This window comes from Macrobrachium rosenbergii, chromosome 41, assembly GCF_040412425.1.
Source record: "Macrobrachium rosenbergii isolate ZJJX-2024 chromosome 41, ASM4041242v1, whole genome shotgun sequence".
Lineage (NCBI taxonomy): Eukaryota > Metazoa > Arthropoda > Malacostraca > Decapoda > Palaemonidae > Macrobrachium > Macrobrachium rosenbergii.
In genome coordinates, this window is record NC_089781.1 from 56355069 (window position 1) to 56371288 (window position 16220).

Below are 16220 nucleotides of genomic sequence, written 5' to 3' on the forward strand. Positions count from 1 at the left end.
GGTAAAGTTCCCCCTGTTGGGCGCAGATTTCCAAGGGCACCACGGACTTCTGGTCGACGTCGCAAAACAACGCCTCCTTGACACAGGAACCTGCCACTCCCGTCAGCTCTCCACCAGACCTGGAATGCCCACCATCTGCTCCACAGTCCCCAGTGGCTACATGTCCCTTCTACAGGAGTTCCTGGATGTATTCAAACCAGAGCTATGCCAGTCACCTGGGGCTTTAGCAAAGCACAGCACTTCCATCATATCACCATGACAGTCCCACTGACCCATGCCAAGTTCTGATGACTGTCCCCCTCAAAAGTTACAAGACGCCAAAAGGGCCTTCACGGAGATGGAATGGATGGGCGTCTGTAAAAAAGCATCAAGCCCGTGGGCTTCTCCCCTCCACATGGTAAAGAAATCCAATGGTTCATGGAGGTCCTGCGGGGACTATCGGCATTTGAGTTTACTGACAACGCCAGACCACTACCCCCTCCATAACATGCAAGACCTGATGGGTGACACCACAGAGCAAAGATTTTCTCCAAGATGGACCTACTGAAGTCATACTTCCAAGTCCCTGTGCATCCCGACGATGTCCCAAAGACCACCATCATCACGCCCTTCAAGAGTTACACATTTTCCTATTCCACCTTCAGTCTCAGCAACACAGGTGCCACATTCCAGTGCCTGATGGACACCATCTTGGGGGACCTTCCTTTCTGCATCTGCTATGTCGACGACATTCTCATCTTCTCCAAGTTCCCAGAGGAACACCTTCGCCATGTCCGCACCATCCTGAAAAGTCTGCAGGACAGCGGACTAGTCATCAGGTTCGACAAGTGCATTTCCGGGAAAAAAAAGTGGACTTCCTTGGCCACGAGATTTCCCCAGCAGGAGTGCGCCCCACGGCCTCTAAAGTAAAAGCTGTAAAGAATTTCATGAAACCACAAACCATCAAGGCCCTTCAGGAGTTTCTCGGGATGATAAACTACTATCGATGTTTCATCCCAGACATCGCCCGCACTATGTACCCCATGACTTCAATCCTGAAGGGCAAGCCAAAAACACTAACCCGGGAGGCTCCGCAGCAGTAGGCATTCATTGATACAAAGAGAGCCCTCTCCAGTGCCACTACCTTGACTCACCACAACCCCGCAGCTGCCCTCAGACTGACAACGGACGCCAGCAACATCGCCTGCAGCGCAGTACCGGAGCAGCTAGTGAACTGCACCCTGCAACCCTTGGCCTTCTTTAGCCACAAGTTTTCGCCAAGAGAGACCCGCTACAGCACCTTCGACAGGGAGCTGCTGGCTATCTACCAGGCTGTGAGACACTTCAAATACCTGCTGGAGGGGACCGAATTCACAATCCTAACAAATCATAAACCTTTGGTGCACTCATTTGCAAAGCCGGGTGATGCATGGTCTGCAAAGCAACAGCAACACCTGACCACCATCTCCAAATTCGGTTGCACCATCAACAATGTCCCTGGCAGGAAGAACCCAGTAGCCGATGCCCTGTCAAGGGTAGAAGTCAATTCCCTTCACCTCGGCATCGACTACGAAGACCTGGCAAGAGAACAAGCAACAGACCTAGAGACAGCAGACTACAGGAAGGCAGTAACGGCTCTTAAGTGGGAAGATATGCCCTTAGCAAACTCAAACACAACTCTCCTCTGCGACAGCAGCACAGGCTGCCCCCGCCCCCTAGTGCCTGCTTCGAGGAGGAAGCAGGTGTTCGACATAGTCCACAGTCTCTCCCAATCCATCAGGGCACACAACAGTGCGCCTCATGACTGACAAGTTCGTCTGGCATGGCATCAACAAGGACGTCCGACAGTGGGCAAGGAGCTGCATCCCATGCCAGGTGAGCAAACCATCCCAGCACACGGAGTCCGGGATTGGCGATTTTCCTCAGCCTCGTCGGCAGTTCAGCCACAACCACATTGACGCCGTCGGGCACCTCCCGCAGTCGGGGGGAGCCAGATACCTCCTGACAGTCATAGACCACTCCATTCACTGGCCCGAAGCAACCCCCATGGATGAAGCATCAACAACATCATGCGCAGAGGCCCTCCTCTTCAGTTGGATAAGCCGCTTCAGAGTGCCAGATAGCATCATTACGGACAGGGGTCCTGCCTTTCTGTCAGAGCTCTGGGTCTCCTTGACATGCCTGATGGGTACAGCTCTACACAGCACAACGCCATACAACCCTGCAGTGAACGGCATGGTCAAGAGGGCGCACCGTTCTCTTAAAGTAGCTCCCATGGCACGCTGCACCGATGAGATGTGGAAAGAACAGCTGTCCCTGGGTCCTGCTGGGTCTCTACACTGCACCGAAAACAAATGGTGACGCCTCCCCTGCTGAGAAAGTCTACATGGAAACACTGGCCATCCCCAGAAAATTCTTCCCGCCGTCGGCCAAAGGCACCGACAGCCCCTTCCCAAGTTTGAGGGAACTTGCACAAAAGTTTGCACCCTGCCATAAGACCTTCACCGACAGAACTATCGCCTACAGCCCACCCGCCTTACACTCCTGCGCCTACGTCTTCGTCAGGTTGCACGCCCACCGGCCCCCCTTCACCAGGCCCTAGAGGGGCCCCACCGAGTCATCAGGCGAGCCAGCAAAGCATTCCTCCTCGACATCCACGGGCAGGAGGACTGGATCACCATCGACAGGCTGAAACCGGCATTCCTGTCGGACAGCTAAGTACACGAAGAAGAAGGCAGGCGCCCCAGAGTCCCCCCTCAATACCTGCCTGCAGACGCACCCACTTCCCCACCAAAGCGGGGCCTGGGGTAGCCCAGGAAACTCATCCAGCCAACCTCAGGTGTCAGCTCCACCCCACGCCAACAGTTCTCCAGAAGCAGGGGCCCACTCCGACTGCCCCAGTGCCTCCATGATTAATGTTATTTCATCCAATAATTGCTCCTCTAATTATTGTCCTGGGGGTGGGGGAGTATTTGTAAGAGTGACAAATCGCTCCTCTTCTTTCTTGTGTTTCTCCCTTCAGATGTACATTAATCACGTCATGTATATTACCTGTCTTTATTTCAGATCCTTTATGTACCTCATCTTATGCATCATTGTATGGCCTTTCCGCCGATATGTATATCTACCTTTTATATGCCATGTAACAAATATTGTACATATTTCTATGCTTGTCAGAAAACACAAATTCTGTATGGACTCAGCGGGGGGGGCCTTGGGTCACCTACTACCTTTCCATCCGCTTTTTGTTTTATAAACACCTGTTGAGAATAATAAAGAATCAGTCTCTCTTTTGACATTTCTCTTGAACCTCGCAGTATTTTTATGCTTGTCAGAAAATGCAAATTCTGTATGGACGCAGTGGGGGGCCTCGGGTCGCCCGCTACCTTTCCGTCCGCTTTTTGTTTTATAAACACCTGTCGAGAATAATAAAGAATCAGTCTATCTTTTGACATTTCTCTTGAACCTCACATCAGTTGTTATTATCCTGTATAACTCAAAGAACATGATATGCATTACGCTAAGCTGTACTTCACACCTTGCTCTCGGATACAATTTCAGTGAGATATTGAAGGGAATCTTCCATTGCCTCTTGATGAATATGTTCCGGTATCACACAAAATATCCTCCACCACGAAAAATTATTCGAGACCCTTGCACTTCAACACAATAGCTGGTATATCTATTGGATGATTGACAATAAAGTTAAGAAACTGACTAGACAGTGTTTTCCAGTTTAAGTAATGGGTAAGGACCATAGAGAAATTAAACATGAACCAAGTTCATAATATTTTGGGTCTGTTATTAACATCTGTATATACACATGTCCATACATATCACTACAGCTTGACTAGACAACTAGCCTATGTTCCCTCGTCACAAAATTTGAATTCTTATCATGCAGGTTTGTATACAATCATCAGAGAATAAAGGCAATGGCCTCCTTTTCACCGTGGAAAGAAAGTGACGCCCTGAAAAAAAAGGCGACTAGTCATGAGAACTCATTCAGTCACAAACTGGAAGCTTGGAACAAAGATTGAACTAGTTGCTTCTTCTCTTTATGGGGATGTTGTAAATGGGAAACATCATGCAAAACTGGGAGCGAGCTTTGCGTGTCCGAGACAAAGGTTAGGAGGGAAGCTCATTTTACATTTCTCTAGGTAATAATCTCTGATATCACAGTGCTATACTGAAATGGCAACAGAAATAAACCAATATATTCAGTTCAGTGTTTGATACCGTCAAGATTTACATGAAATGAAGTCTTCATAGGAATATGGACAGTGCGAGTTTCCCTGTCTTGTAAGAATATGGAAAAGTATGTGCATCCAACTGTTTTCCTCAGTTACTTGGAATTAAAGGTCAAACCATTAGGCTTGGCTGAAATCTTGTTTTTTTACTATATTTTCTTTGACTGTATTGGAGAAAACATGTGCATTAAGGTAAGCAGATTTCGATAATTATTTTGTAAAAACTACGTATACGAGACGTATTCAAAGTTCTGAGAGAGTTGTCAAGACACTTGTGGAATTGGCAGATTTGCTATCAATTATAATTTCTCCACTCAGAAGACCAATTAAAACGGACCTTCTCCCGATGTTCTTTTTATGTGTGGAATGGTAAGACATACTTGGTGTGTATGTATAAATATTATATTAATCGCCGTGTGCCTATACACAAACGCATAAATGTAAGTGCAGATTGTGGCAAACATGACTGGATCTCGAGAACGCGGCTGATGTACAGTAATTAGCATGGGATGTTTGAGTATGCAGTGCATCCTACAGTAAATGCATTTGTGACATTATATAAGAATGTCAAATGTGAAATTAGACTGATTTCTGTTATGCTGTAATGTCTGGAAATAAATATGTCTGCAATTTTATTAAACCAAGTCCATATTAATCATGGAGTTGAGGCTACTACTGATAATATGACTCCAAGCGTCACTTTTCATGGCGGGGATGCAACTTAAACCATTTGACACTTCTCTCCTGCCCATACCTCCTCCACCTCTTGCAATCAACACCCGAGACCTTTGTGACCCTCTGTTTCCAGAGATTCTGGTCCTGACCATCCTTCTCAGTCAGTCACTGCGCACCGATAAAGATTACATCTCACAGAGGTGGAGGAGCTCAGAAGAGGAAATGAAGTCTTCCAACCTTTCTCTTCCCTCTTTATATTTCCCAAACTCATATTTTCTTTGGGATTTAACTATTATCCATTCTATTAAGGGATGTTTTCCTATCCTTATGAGGAAAAATGAAATCAGAATGAGCTATGTTCAGAACCTCCTCAACAGTTAGGCTACCATGTGATGCCGTTGCATACGAGGATCTTTCTGAAGCAGATTCAGTGAAACTGTAAAGTCATTTGTAAAGTCTCTGTTGATCATGTTATTTGTAAAGTCCCTGATGAGCAAGTTTTCTTTGGTGACGGCCCATTTTCTTTGTACCTACAATTCATCACACCTGATGGGCCAGGTCACATAAATCCAATCATTTAAACTATGTATGTAATTATTTATCTGTCCTCAGCTTATGTGCCGTGTATTTCTTCTTTCACAGGCGTCAATATTGTATTCAACTTTAATTCTGTCTATTTTCACATTGTAAATTGTACTCGTTTGCTGTATTTTATTGTTAATTGTTATCGACCTCAGGTCACCTATGCTCCCATTGTTTTCCGCGGCGCAACGCCAGTCTGCCGCTATATAAACTGCCTGGATCATGAATAAATCAGCAGTTCACTTTCACCTGCTCTTTTCTTTTGCACCTCTTAAAGCGGTTACCCAGGAGTGGTTCCCGAAGCCATTAGCAGACCCATACGGCGACTCAGTCTTGGCTTCAGGAGCTTACTCATGCCCTTAGCGGACTAATCACGGCACTGAACCAGCGTTTGGGCGTGCTGACTCTCGTCGGCAAAATCACCAGCATCATTAGCGGACTCACACGGCGCGCTCCCAAGTGCGTTTTGACGCGAGTACCCTACTCCATTTAAGAGGGCAAAGAGCGAGTATGGACGCGGACATCCCTTCCCTCGTTCAGTTAACCGCTGACCTCGTGGATTCGGAGGGCTACCTCCCTCCCATATCACCCACGCCCGTCCCCGCACCAATGCTCTCACGCTCCTCCACACCCCTGCCCGCGCCCCGCACCCTCCCCAGCCTGGTGGGACAATCAAGGGCCGCACTGTCCATAAAGCTGCCGTCGTTTACGCAGGGGAATCCGTCGGCGTGGCTCTACAGGGTCAAGAGCCAGTTCAGTACTGCGGATCTTAACGACGAGGTGCTGCAGGCAAATATAGTACTCAACACCCTGCCGGAGGAGATCTACAGGAAGCTCGTCCCATGGGTGTCTGACGCATGCTCCCTTACCTACCACCTCCTGAAGAAAACCCTCCTCGAGACATGCTCCCTGCCGGTTGCCGAGCTGGCCGCCCGCACCCTCGACCTCGCCATCAACCCACGGTAGGATCAGAGCGTCATGGAGTCATGGGGCATGATCCAAGACCTCCTCACCCTCCCAGACACCGACGGCAGTAAAAAGAAGCGTGAAAAAAGCCTGTCGCGGGAGCTCCTCCTCCACCAGCTCCTCCCAAAGGTCTGCACACAAATCCCTGAGCCCTACGCGATGCCCCTCGAAGCCCTGATTCACACAGCACAGCACTTGACAGACTCCGTGAAGGCAACAAAGCGGGTACCAGCGCCCACACTCCAAGTCAGCACCATCCAGCAGGAGGAGGGCGCAGAGCAATAGGTCAACGCCATCACCAGGAGGCGCCCAGCGCCTCCCAGCAGATGGAATTCCCCAGGTCTTTGCCACTACCACAGGCGGTTCGGCAAGGATGCCCGGAACTGCCTGCTGCCCTGTTCATTCGCCCGTTCAAAAAACGAGGGAGGCGGCGGCCAGCAGGACAAGCCGCCATGGCAGCAGAAGAACCCAGGGGCCCAGAACCAGTAGGCTTCTATGTCCACGACACCGTCTCCGGCAGGATGATGCTGGTCAACACGGGGGCTGTTAGATCAATCTTCCCGGCATCTAGAGAGGACCGCAAGCGAGAACCGGACCCGGCTGCCTCCCTTACGGCCGCCAATGGGTCCCCCATCCTCTCCTACGGAACCAGGCCCCTGTCGATCTCCATCCTTGGCCAGATGTACTCCTGGGACTTCATCATCAAGGACGTTAGGACAACACTCCCGGGTGCGGATTTCCTGGCACACTTCAGGCTGGCAGTCGACGTCAGTCGGAAGCGCCTCCTCGATACAGACTCCTGCCAGTCCCTCCCGTTGGCAACGGGACCCAAGGCGCCCACCATCTGCTCCGCTGCCCCCCACCAGTACTCACAGCTGCTGACGGAGTTCCCTGATGTGTTCAGGCCCGAGCTCCACCAAAAGTCCGGGGCCCCAGCCAAACATGGCATATATCACCACATAAAAACAAAGGACCCCCTGCACATGTGAAGTTCCGGAGGCTTCCCCCTCGATGCCTTCAGGAGGCCAAGGACGCATTCGCTCCTGGAGACCCTGTGGCGACTACAGGCGGCTCAACCTCGCAACGGAACCTGACCATTATCCCCTGCCGAACATGCAGGACCTCATGGCCTCCTTCCACGGTGCCAAAATATTTACTAAGTTGGATCACTTGAAATCCTATTTTCAGGTACCAGTCGCGCCAGAGGACACTAAAGACTGCCATCATCACGCCTTTCGGGTCCTATGTGTTTGCCTTCTCTACATTTGGCCTGAGGAACGCTGGGGCGACTTTCCAGCGGCTCATGGACAGCATCCTGGGGGACCTAAAGTTCTGCGTCTGCTACGTAGATGATATCCTTATATTTTCCAGGTCCCACAAGGAGTACCAGAAACACATCCGGGCAGTCCAGCAGCGCCTGCAGGAGAACGGCCTTGTCGTACGTTTCGACAAATGCACCTTCGGCGTACAGAAAGCCGACTTCCTGGGCCACGAGGTATCCCCAGATGGCGTCTGTCCACTCACATCCAAACTCGCAGCCGTCACCAGGTTCCCCGTCCCCACCTCCGTCAAGGCCATCCAAGAGTTTCTCGGGATGGTGAACTACTACAGGAGGTTCATCCCCGGGATCGCACACACCATGGCCCCTCTGATGGAGACCCTGAAAGGCTGACCAAAATCCTTGTTGTGGGGACCCAGCCAGCAGCAGGTCTTCTCCCTGACGAAGGCCACTCTCACCGAGGCAACCGCCTTGGCCCACCAGGATCCCAGCGCCCCCCTCCAGCTGACAACGGACGCCAGCAATGTCGCCTGTGGTGCTGTCCTGGAGCAGGTCATCAACGGTGCTCCCCAGCCCATCACCTTCTTCAGCAAGAAGTTCAATGCCACAGAGGCCTGCTACAGCACCTTTGACAGGGAACTCTGCGCAGTGTACCGTGCAGTCCGGCACTTCAAGTTCCTCCTGGAGGGCACGCCCTTCACAATCTATGCGGACCACCAGCCACTGGTCCATGCCTTCACCAAGCAAGGGGACGCGTGGTCTTCCAGGCAGCAGCGGCATCTCTCAGCCATCGCCGAGTTCACCTGCTCCATCAAGTACCTCCCCAGCTGGAAGAACCCTGTGGCAGACGTCCTCTCCAGAGTCGAGCTGAACGCAGTGCAGCTGGGGATCAACTACGAAGACCTCGCCAGGGAGCAGGCCGCCAACCCAGAGACCCCAGCCTGCCGCACCGCCATCACATCCCTAAAGTGGAGGGACGTGCCTGTCGCCCCCGGGGCCCAAATCTCCTCTGCGACGTCAGCACCGGCCAGCCCCGCCCCCTAGTGCCAGCCTCCCGCCGCCACCAGGTATTTGACATCATCCACGGCCTGTCACATCCCTCCGGCAGGATGACGGCCAAGCTGCTGTCAGAGAAGTTTGTCTGGCACGGAGTGCAGAAGGACGCGAGGACCTGGGCGGGGCAGTGCCTGCATTGCCAAACTAGCAAGGTGGGGCAGCACACCGAATCCAGGGTAGGCGAGTTCCCGCAGCCAGGGCGGTGTTTCGGCCATGTTCACATCGACGTCATCAGGCCCCTTCCCCTGTCAGGCGGGTCCAGATATCTCCTGACGGTGGTAGACCGCTCAACAAGGTGGCCCGAAGCCACACCAATGCAAGAAGCCAGCACATGCACCGAGGCCCTGCTCTTCAGCTGGATCAGCTGCTTTGGCGTCCCTGACCACATCACAACCGACAGGGGCCCCACCTTCCTGTCCGAGTTGTGGTCCGCCCTGGCCCAGCTGCTGGGGACAGCTCATCACACCACCACAGCCTACAACCCAGCCGCCAACGGCTTGGTCGAGCGTTTTCACAGGTCCCTGAAGGCATCCCTTGTGGCCCGCTGTACCACCGAGGACTGGAAGCACCAGCTGCCGTGAGTCCTCCTCGGGTTGAGGAGCGCCCCCAGGGCCGACGGCGGCATATCCGCAGCTGAGAACACCTATGGCAAGCCCCTTGTGGTCCTGGGTGAGCTAGTGACAGAAGATCGCCACAACCCATCGGTCCAGAGGCTTTGCGAAATCGTCGGCCCGTGCAAGTTCGCTTGGCCGTTCGCCGCCCGGGCTGGCCTCCACTACCCACGTCTTCGTCAGGGATGATGCCGTCCGCCCGCCACTGACCAGGCCCTACAGGGGGCTCTTCCACGTGCTGGAACGGACCAGCAAGGTGTTCCTGCTCGCACTTCACGGGAGGAACGATTGGGTGTCAATCGACCGAGTCAAGCCTGCCCTCCTGGAGGGGGACACAGCCGTCAGCACACCGTACCCTCCACCGGTGCAGCCACTGCTGCAACCGGGCTCTCGTAAGAAGCGGACACGCGGCCGCCCCCGGAAAAGGCCACCCACACCCACAATCAGCCACCCTCACACACAGGACGTCCTTCCGTTGTCCTCACGCAGCCGGGGCACCCTTCAATGCCCCAGCAGATATGCCGACTGACCAGACATTACCTGCGTCTTAGGGGGAGGGAGTATTTGTAAAGTCATTTGTAAGGTCTCTGCTGATCATGTTATTTGTAAAGTCCCTGCTGAGTAAGTTTTCTTTGGTGACGGCCCATTTTCTTTGTACCTACAATTCGTCACACCTGACGGGCCAGGTCACGCAAATCCAATCATTTAAACTATGTATGTAATTATTTATCTGTCCTCAATTTATGTACCGTGTATTTCTTCTTTCGCAGGCATCAAGACTGTATTCAACTTTAATTCTATTTTCACATTGTAAATTGTACTTGTTCACTGTATTTTATTGTTAATTGTTATTGACCTCATATCACCTATGCTCCCATTGTTTTCCGCGGCGCGATGCCAGTTTGCCGCTCTATAAACCGCCTAGATCATGAATAAATCAGCAGTTCACTTTTACCTTACCTGCTCGTTTCTTTTGCACCTCTTAAAAAACTATCAAGTCTCCTGAACTGGTGTGCAAGGCCTACGGCATTTCAAATTTAATGCCCCTTTTTAGTTTTCTGTAAAAGAAAACTATTGAGATGGCTCTGTCTGTCCTTCCGCACTTTTTCTGTCTGCACTTTTTCTGTCCACCCTCAGATCTTAAAAACTACTGAGGCCAAAGGGCTGCAAATTGGTATGTTGATCATCACACATAACAAGTTGCAGCCCAATCATCACACATAACAAGTTGCAGCCCTCTAGCCTCAGTAGTTTTTATTTTATTTAAGGTTAAAGTTAACCATAATCATACGTCTGGCAAAGATATAGGACAGGCAACCAACGGGCCGTGGTTAAAGTTTCATGGGCCGTGGCTCATACAGCATTAAACCGCGACACCAAAAGATAGATCTATTTTCGGCGGCCTTGATTATACGCTGTACAGAAAACTCGATTGCGCCGAAGAAACTTCGGCGCTTTTTTTACTTGTTTTACTTGTTTTCTCTTTAATTAGCTTCCATTTTTAGATAAACTAATTGGTCTATCTTGATGTTTGCTTATTAGAATTTATGTCTAACAATAATTCATTTTTATTTAGACCTATGTATTACCACTTGTTTGAGAAAGCAGCAGGCATTTTCGCCTCTGTCCTAAAGTTCCTTATAACCACTAATCAAAATCACTTCAGTGTGTTTCGAACTCCTTTTCTCCAGACATTCACTTAATTTTCATCGGTTGGCACTAGAGCGATAAGGGTTATCTCCTATGTAGCTTCAGCCCATCGTCAATAGGCTGATTGATGTTTATACTTATTCCCTTTGCTCTCTCAAAAAAACTAGGCAACACTCATGTGGCAGGCAGCAGTCAACAACATCTGAGACTCTCCACCAGGAGTTCCCATAACAAGGCAGCCATTAGGATTCTCCACATTAAGCATAAAAGAGATTGGTATGTGGAACGCTTTGTGATGCTGAGCTAGTGCCGGTACCTGTCAGATTTCCTGTTAGGTTTCCGGCTCTCAGCTCGCCAGCATCCACGCCAATCACCATTTGTGTTGGTGTTCAGTTTATTTAGTCCACCTCGAGTATGTTTTTCATTTTCTTTGTGAGCCTAGTGTTGTCATAAACGCTAGATGTTGTAATGAATGTTGATGTTGCAGAGTTGCATTTTCCTTTATGCCTAATTTGTAGGTCTGTAATGTTTTTACTGAGTTTCTTTAAATGAGTAGTGACATTCATTTGTGTATTATCTTTTTCAAAAGTGTTTGGCTGTATCGTGTTGATAGTCCACTGTTTGTTATGAGTGCCTGACAGATTGTTGGAACTCCAAAAGCCTAGCAAGTCCATGCTTCATTCTTGGCTTATTCTGTTGTCATGTAAACTTTGTACATTTTTACAGTGAATAAAAGCCAGCTGATTATGAAGATATCATCTTTGCTTCCAAACCAACCAAGTTTTAACAATTTGTTTAATGCAGAAGTAGGTGACCCTGCCATGACCTTGGTTTCATGATGCCAAACCATTTGATTATTGATATATGTCCTCTTCAAATCGGTTCTTGAAAAGAATTTAGTGCTGTTAAACCAATTAAGAATTAGTTTCCCTATGATTACACTAACAAAGTCCAGGTAATCTTGAATTATTGATTGTTCATTCAAAGAAATAAACTACTGAGTCATACAATTACTGGAAGTTAAGAAATATATATGCGTCCAGAACTTCACGCTTCAGAGGTTGCAAGTAATGCCATCTGAGTCTGAATTATTGTGTTCACTGATAGAGTCTGTTTAGCCATCTGTTAGCATATACAGTGTCGCCAGAGAAGCCCTTTGAGTCATCCCGATAGGAACTGGGCAGATGGACTGGCAAACTAGTATAGACTAATGACTCTGGTCATCGGCAATGCAGAGAGAGGTAGATTTAACACAAAAGCAAGGTGCCCGGCATTGACATCTGTCTCAACAGCAACTACATGATTGTGTCCTGCATGATACCAGGAAAGCCTTGCCTCGTTGCTCAACTGATCTTCCACCCATGGAAACTCAGCAGTATCAAACAATACTGGTGAATTGCATAAAACAAGTATGAGAAAAATTGTGCCATTAGCAATATGAATATTAAACCTCTCAGAGGAGGAGGAGGCTGCACGAGTTGTTGTTCAATACTATGTAACGCCCACAAACCTCAGCCAGAAAATAAATATTATCTACTATAAAAATAAAAATACATCGCAACTAAGAAAGAAAAAACCCGGCTCCGACTGAAGATCCCCTTACAAGGACCAATATAGTATGCTAATTCAAATACCATATGGGGGAAAGCTTCCCTAACCATTCATTGCACAACTGTGAAAAAAGGTCTCAAACCGCCTTCATCAAGGATTAACCATGTCACCCAGACACACTGTATTAGACAGTTGAGAGAATATATGCTCCAGATTTCAAAAGAACTGATTCTGCACAGGACACCACGCATCTCCTCTCAACGACAGGTAATCATCATAAAAAATGAAGAGGGACAACAGAACAATATCATCTACGTCTCGTCAGCATTGTTACAATCATTCCAGTTGATCAGTTGTAATGCACAGGCCATCCTGCCCAACCTGCACCAATTACCAGCCTTCAGTTGGCCATTACTGCCCTGAAGATAACTGCAGAAGCATCAGAATAAAAACCAACCAGAACACGAAGATGTTTAAGGACGAAGAAGACGGCAGTGTATGTTAAGGACTGATTTTTGAAATTTAGGATACAGAGTCAAGCAATGGGGCACTTTCAGCCATTCAGCACTTGAGACGGTGAAAAAAGGAAGCTGGATTGGTCGGACAGCAAGGTGAGGAGATCCAGAAAATAAGTGATGTGAAGCACAAGGAACTCGAGGTGAAATTGGAAAAATCCACAGCATTACAAAACTGTAATAGTTAGAGATGTCGGACAGCAAGATGGAAGAAGAAAGCGGAAAAAGAAGTAAAGGTGAAAAAGTGAGAGCAGCAGCTACGGGCCGAAGGGGCACTGCAAACACCTTCAGTAAATCTTACAGCGCACCACGCGAGGTGCTCTGACGGCACTCATCCCCTACAGGGTAGTGTGTTAGCCACACAACTCAATAAAAACAAGAAGTATTTCGAAAGCTACATCTTTGACTTTACATTGACAAGAATGTAATAGTAGCATATTGTGAAGTGTAAAAAAGAAATTAGTGTAAAGAAAGCAACGCTATTGTCTGGCATTTGGTGGTCGTTGATTATTCAGATTAAACCAAATTATGTACAAAGAACAAGAACTGGATTAGATAATTTATTTATAAGACTTGTGTGATTATTCATGGAAGCAGAAAAGAAATTACAAATAGGCCTACAAATGGGGAAAAGAGAAGCCTAGGCGTGCGTGTTGTTATTCCAGGTATTCATTCTCGCCTTGGCCTCACGGCTAACATTAACTGCTTTTTTTATCCTGCGCAAGAAAGATCCAGCATTTTTATCCACCCATACCTGTGCATCTGCAAATTCCGTCAATCAAAGACAACAAAAATAAAGGCATTCTCTCTAGGAGAATTCGTGCCTTTTGTGTTATGGATGATAACTTATCCACTGACGAATACTTTGCCCTTGGTCGCAATAACCTTGGGTTTGCAATTAACCAGTGTTGCCAAAACAGTCTTTTTCGAAATATTTGGTACACATCCAGATATCAGAGAGCAAGAATGACACCGCTCCTTTTGGCAATACTGCTTCAGACAGGATAGGACATCCCACTGTCCTCCCTCCAGGACCCCGCTGCCAAGGCAATGCGAGTCATTGTTGTCGTTCGTGTGTACCACCGTCTCCAGACTTACTACTTTAGTATAAAAAAACATTCATCACCTTGCTTTATTCTTTTAGCAATATTTTCATGCGCCTCAAATACAGAATGACAAGCCAGCAGCGAGAGGACCCCACAATTTCCGTACAAATGGAGATATGAGAAGAATTTTAAATGAGAAAAAATTATGGCCTGTCATTCGGCGAATAAGATTAGTTGAGTGCCTTGACAGAAGAAGTGAAACTGCCCGTCTTATCTTGCTAGCAGTTACAAAATACGTTTTCCATTCCTAATGGGTTGTGAGAAGGATGATGAAATGTAACTGACAAACAGTTATTAACCTTCGAAAGAATTTGTTCAACTGTACACCTTATCCAGATACCTGTTAATGATAAATAGTCTGCTTAGCTGCTGGTCAAAATGAAACAATATCATCTCTACGCAATAAAGTGCAGTGTCCCCAAATATGCACCTTTCCTGTACATCATAACGATAGTCTACGCGTAGTGAACTCCGTAAGAATGCAGCATGAAGGTAATTCTAAACTCGGTCCGAGCTGCAAGACAGTACGTAACGTCCCTGTGATCGGGACTTGCCGTCTCGATCCTCTCCGATATTACCATCAATTCTGACGGTATCGACATTAATTTTCATTGATAAGAAAAAACGAACCATTACTTTATTTTGAGTGGAGAAGCATCTAGATGAGACACTGGCAGTGCTGTAGACCAGCCTCGCTCCCTCAATCCTGCCGTAATTCTCTCTCTCTCTCTTCTCTCTCTCTCTCTCTCTCTCTCTCTCTCTCTCTCTCTCTCTCTTCCCCCCTTTTTCTTTTTCCTGCCATGTTCTAAAATCGGAAATGCACTGATCATATATATAAAAAAACCATCATTTTACTGCGTCATCATGTCGGGCTAAATGACATGAGCGCGCCCGCAGGCCTGGAGAGATGCGAGTATTTAATCTGTTGACTGACCATGATCCGGATTAATGCGCATCCCCAGACTAAGCAGATGGCCATTTCCTGGAAATTAATCCTGATCACACAATGAAGAAAAATAGATATAGGAAATTCCAGGGAAATGTCTTTTCTTTGGTTTTCGATGACGTAATTTTGTCATTAATTAGGTTTCTGAAAATAGAATGACCATGAAATCAAATTTACCTTCTTTACCTGTATTTCATATGAAATTTTGCAGGATAAGAGACTTAAGAAAAGAGACTTACGGTTATTACAATTAACAATATAAGATTCGTCAAGCAGGAGAATAAAAGATAACTTTCCTTTTTTCACAAGCAATGCAAGTAATGCATAGCATCTTTCTGCAGCAGTAAGGGATTTGACAAAATTTATGGGAGTAACAGAATACTAAAAATCTGTATAAGAAAGAGAAAAAGAAACCAGCTCAGCCGGTCAGGGGTTTGCTGCCTCAACGTAAGGTCTCACAGAGCGTGAAAAGAAGAAAAATCATGCACAAATTGTCTCTTAATATCTAAGAAGCAGCATTGCTCTGTAATTAAAGTATTATATCGATAGGCACTTTAAACAGGAAAGTATTTATGTGAAATTTACGGTTAAAGGTAAATTACGCAAAGTTTGATACATCGGTAACCAGAGACTCTGGCTTGTGGCCAATGATAGAAAAACGATTTCATTAACGAAGAATTCTAAGAAAAAGATACCGCTTTTTATGACTTGGCAGGTCTGCTGGCACGTTTTCTGTTGGAATTCATAGTAAACGTCACCGAGAGATCTGTTACTAAAAACTTGTCTGAAGTGCTGACTGAATTCACACGTTCTATCTCCTTGTTTTAGCTTCATAGACTTTCACGTTCATGGTTCATAGAATGTTCGCTCACACAGTAGTTTTGCTTAAGTATGCATACCGCTCTCAACCAGCCTGGAAGTTGAGTGACAAAAACATAATAAGGGAAGAATCGCTGCCAGCATTCTAGGATTCTCCATTCTTTGGAGTGACTGAACTTTTATGTATGTTCATCTAGCAGTTTTGATCCTTTACCTGTCTCCTGTTCCGGAACTA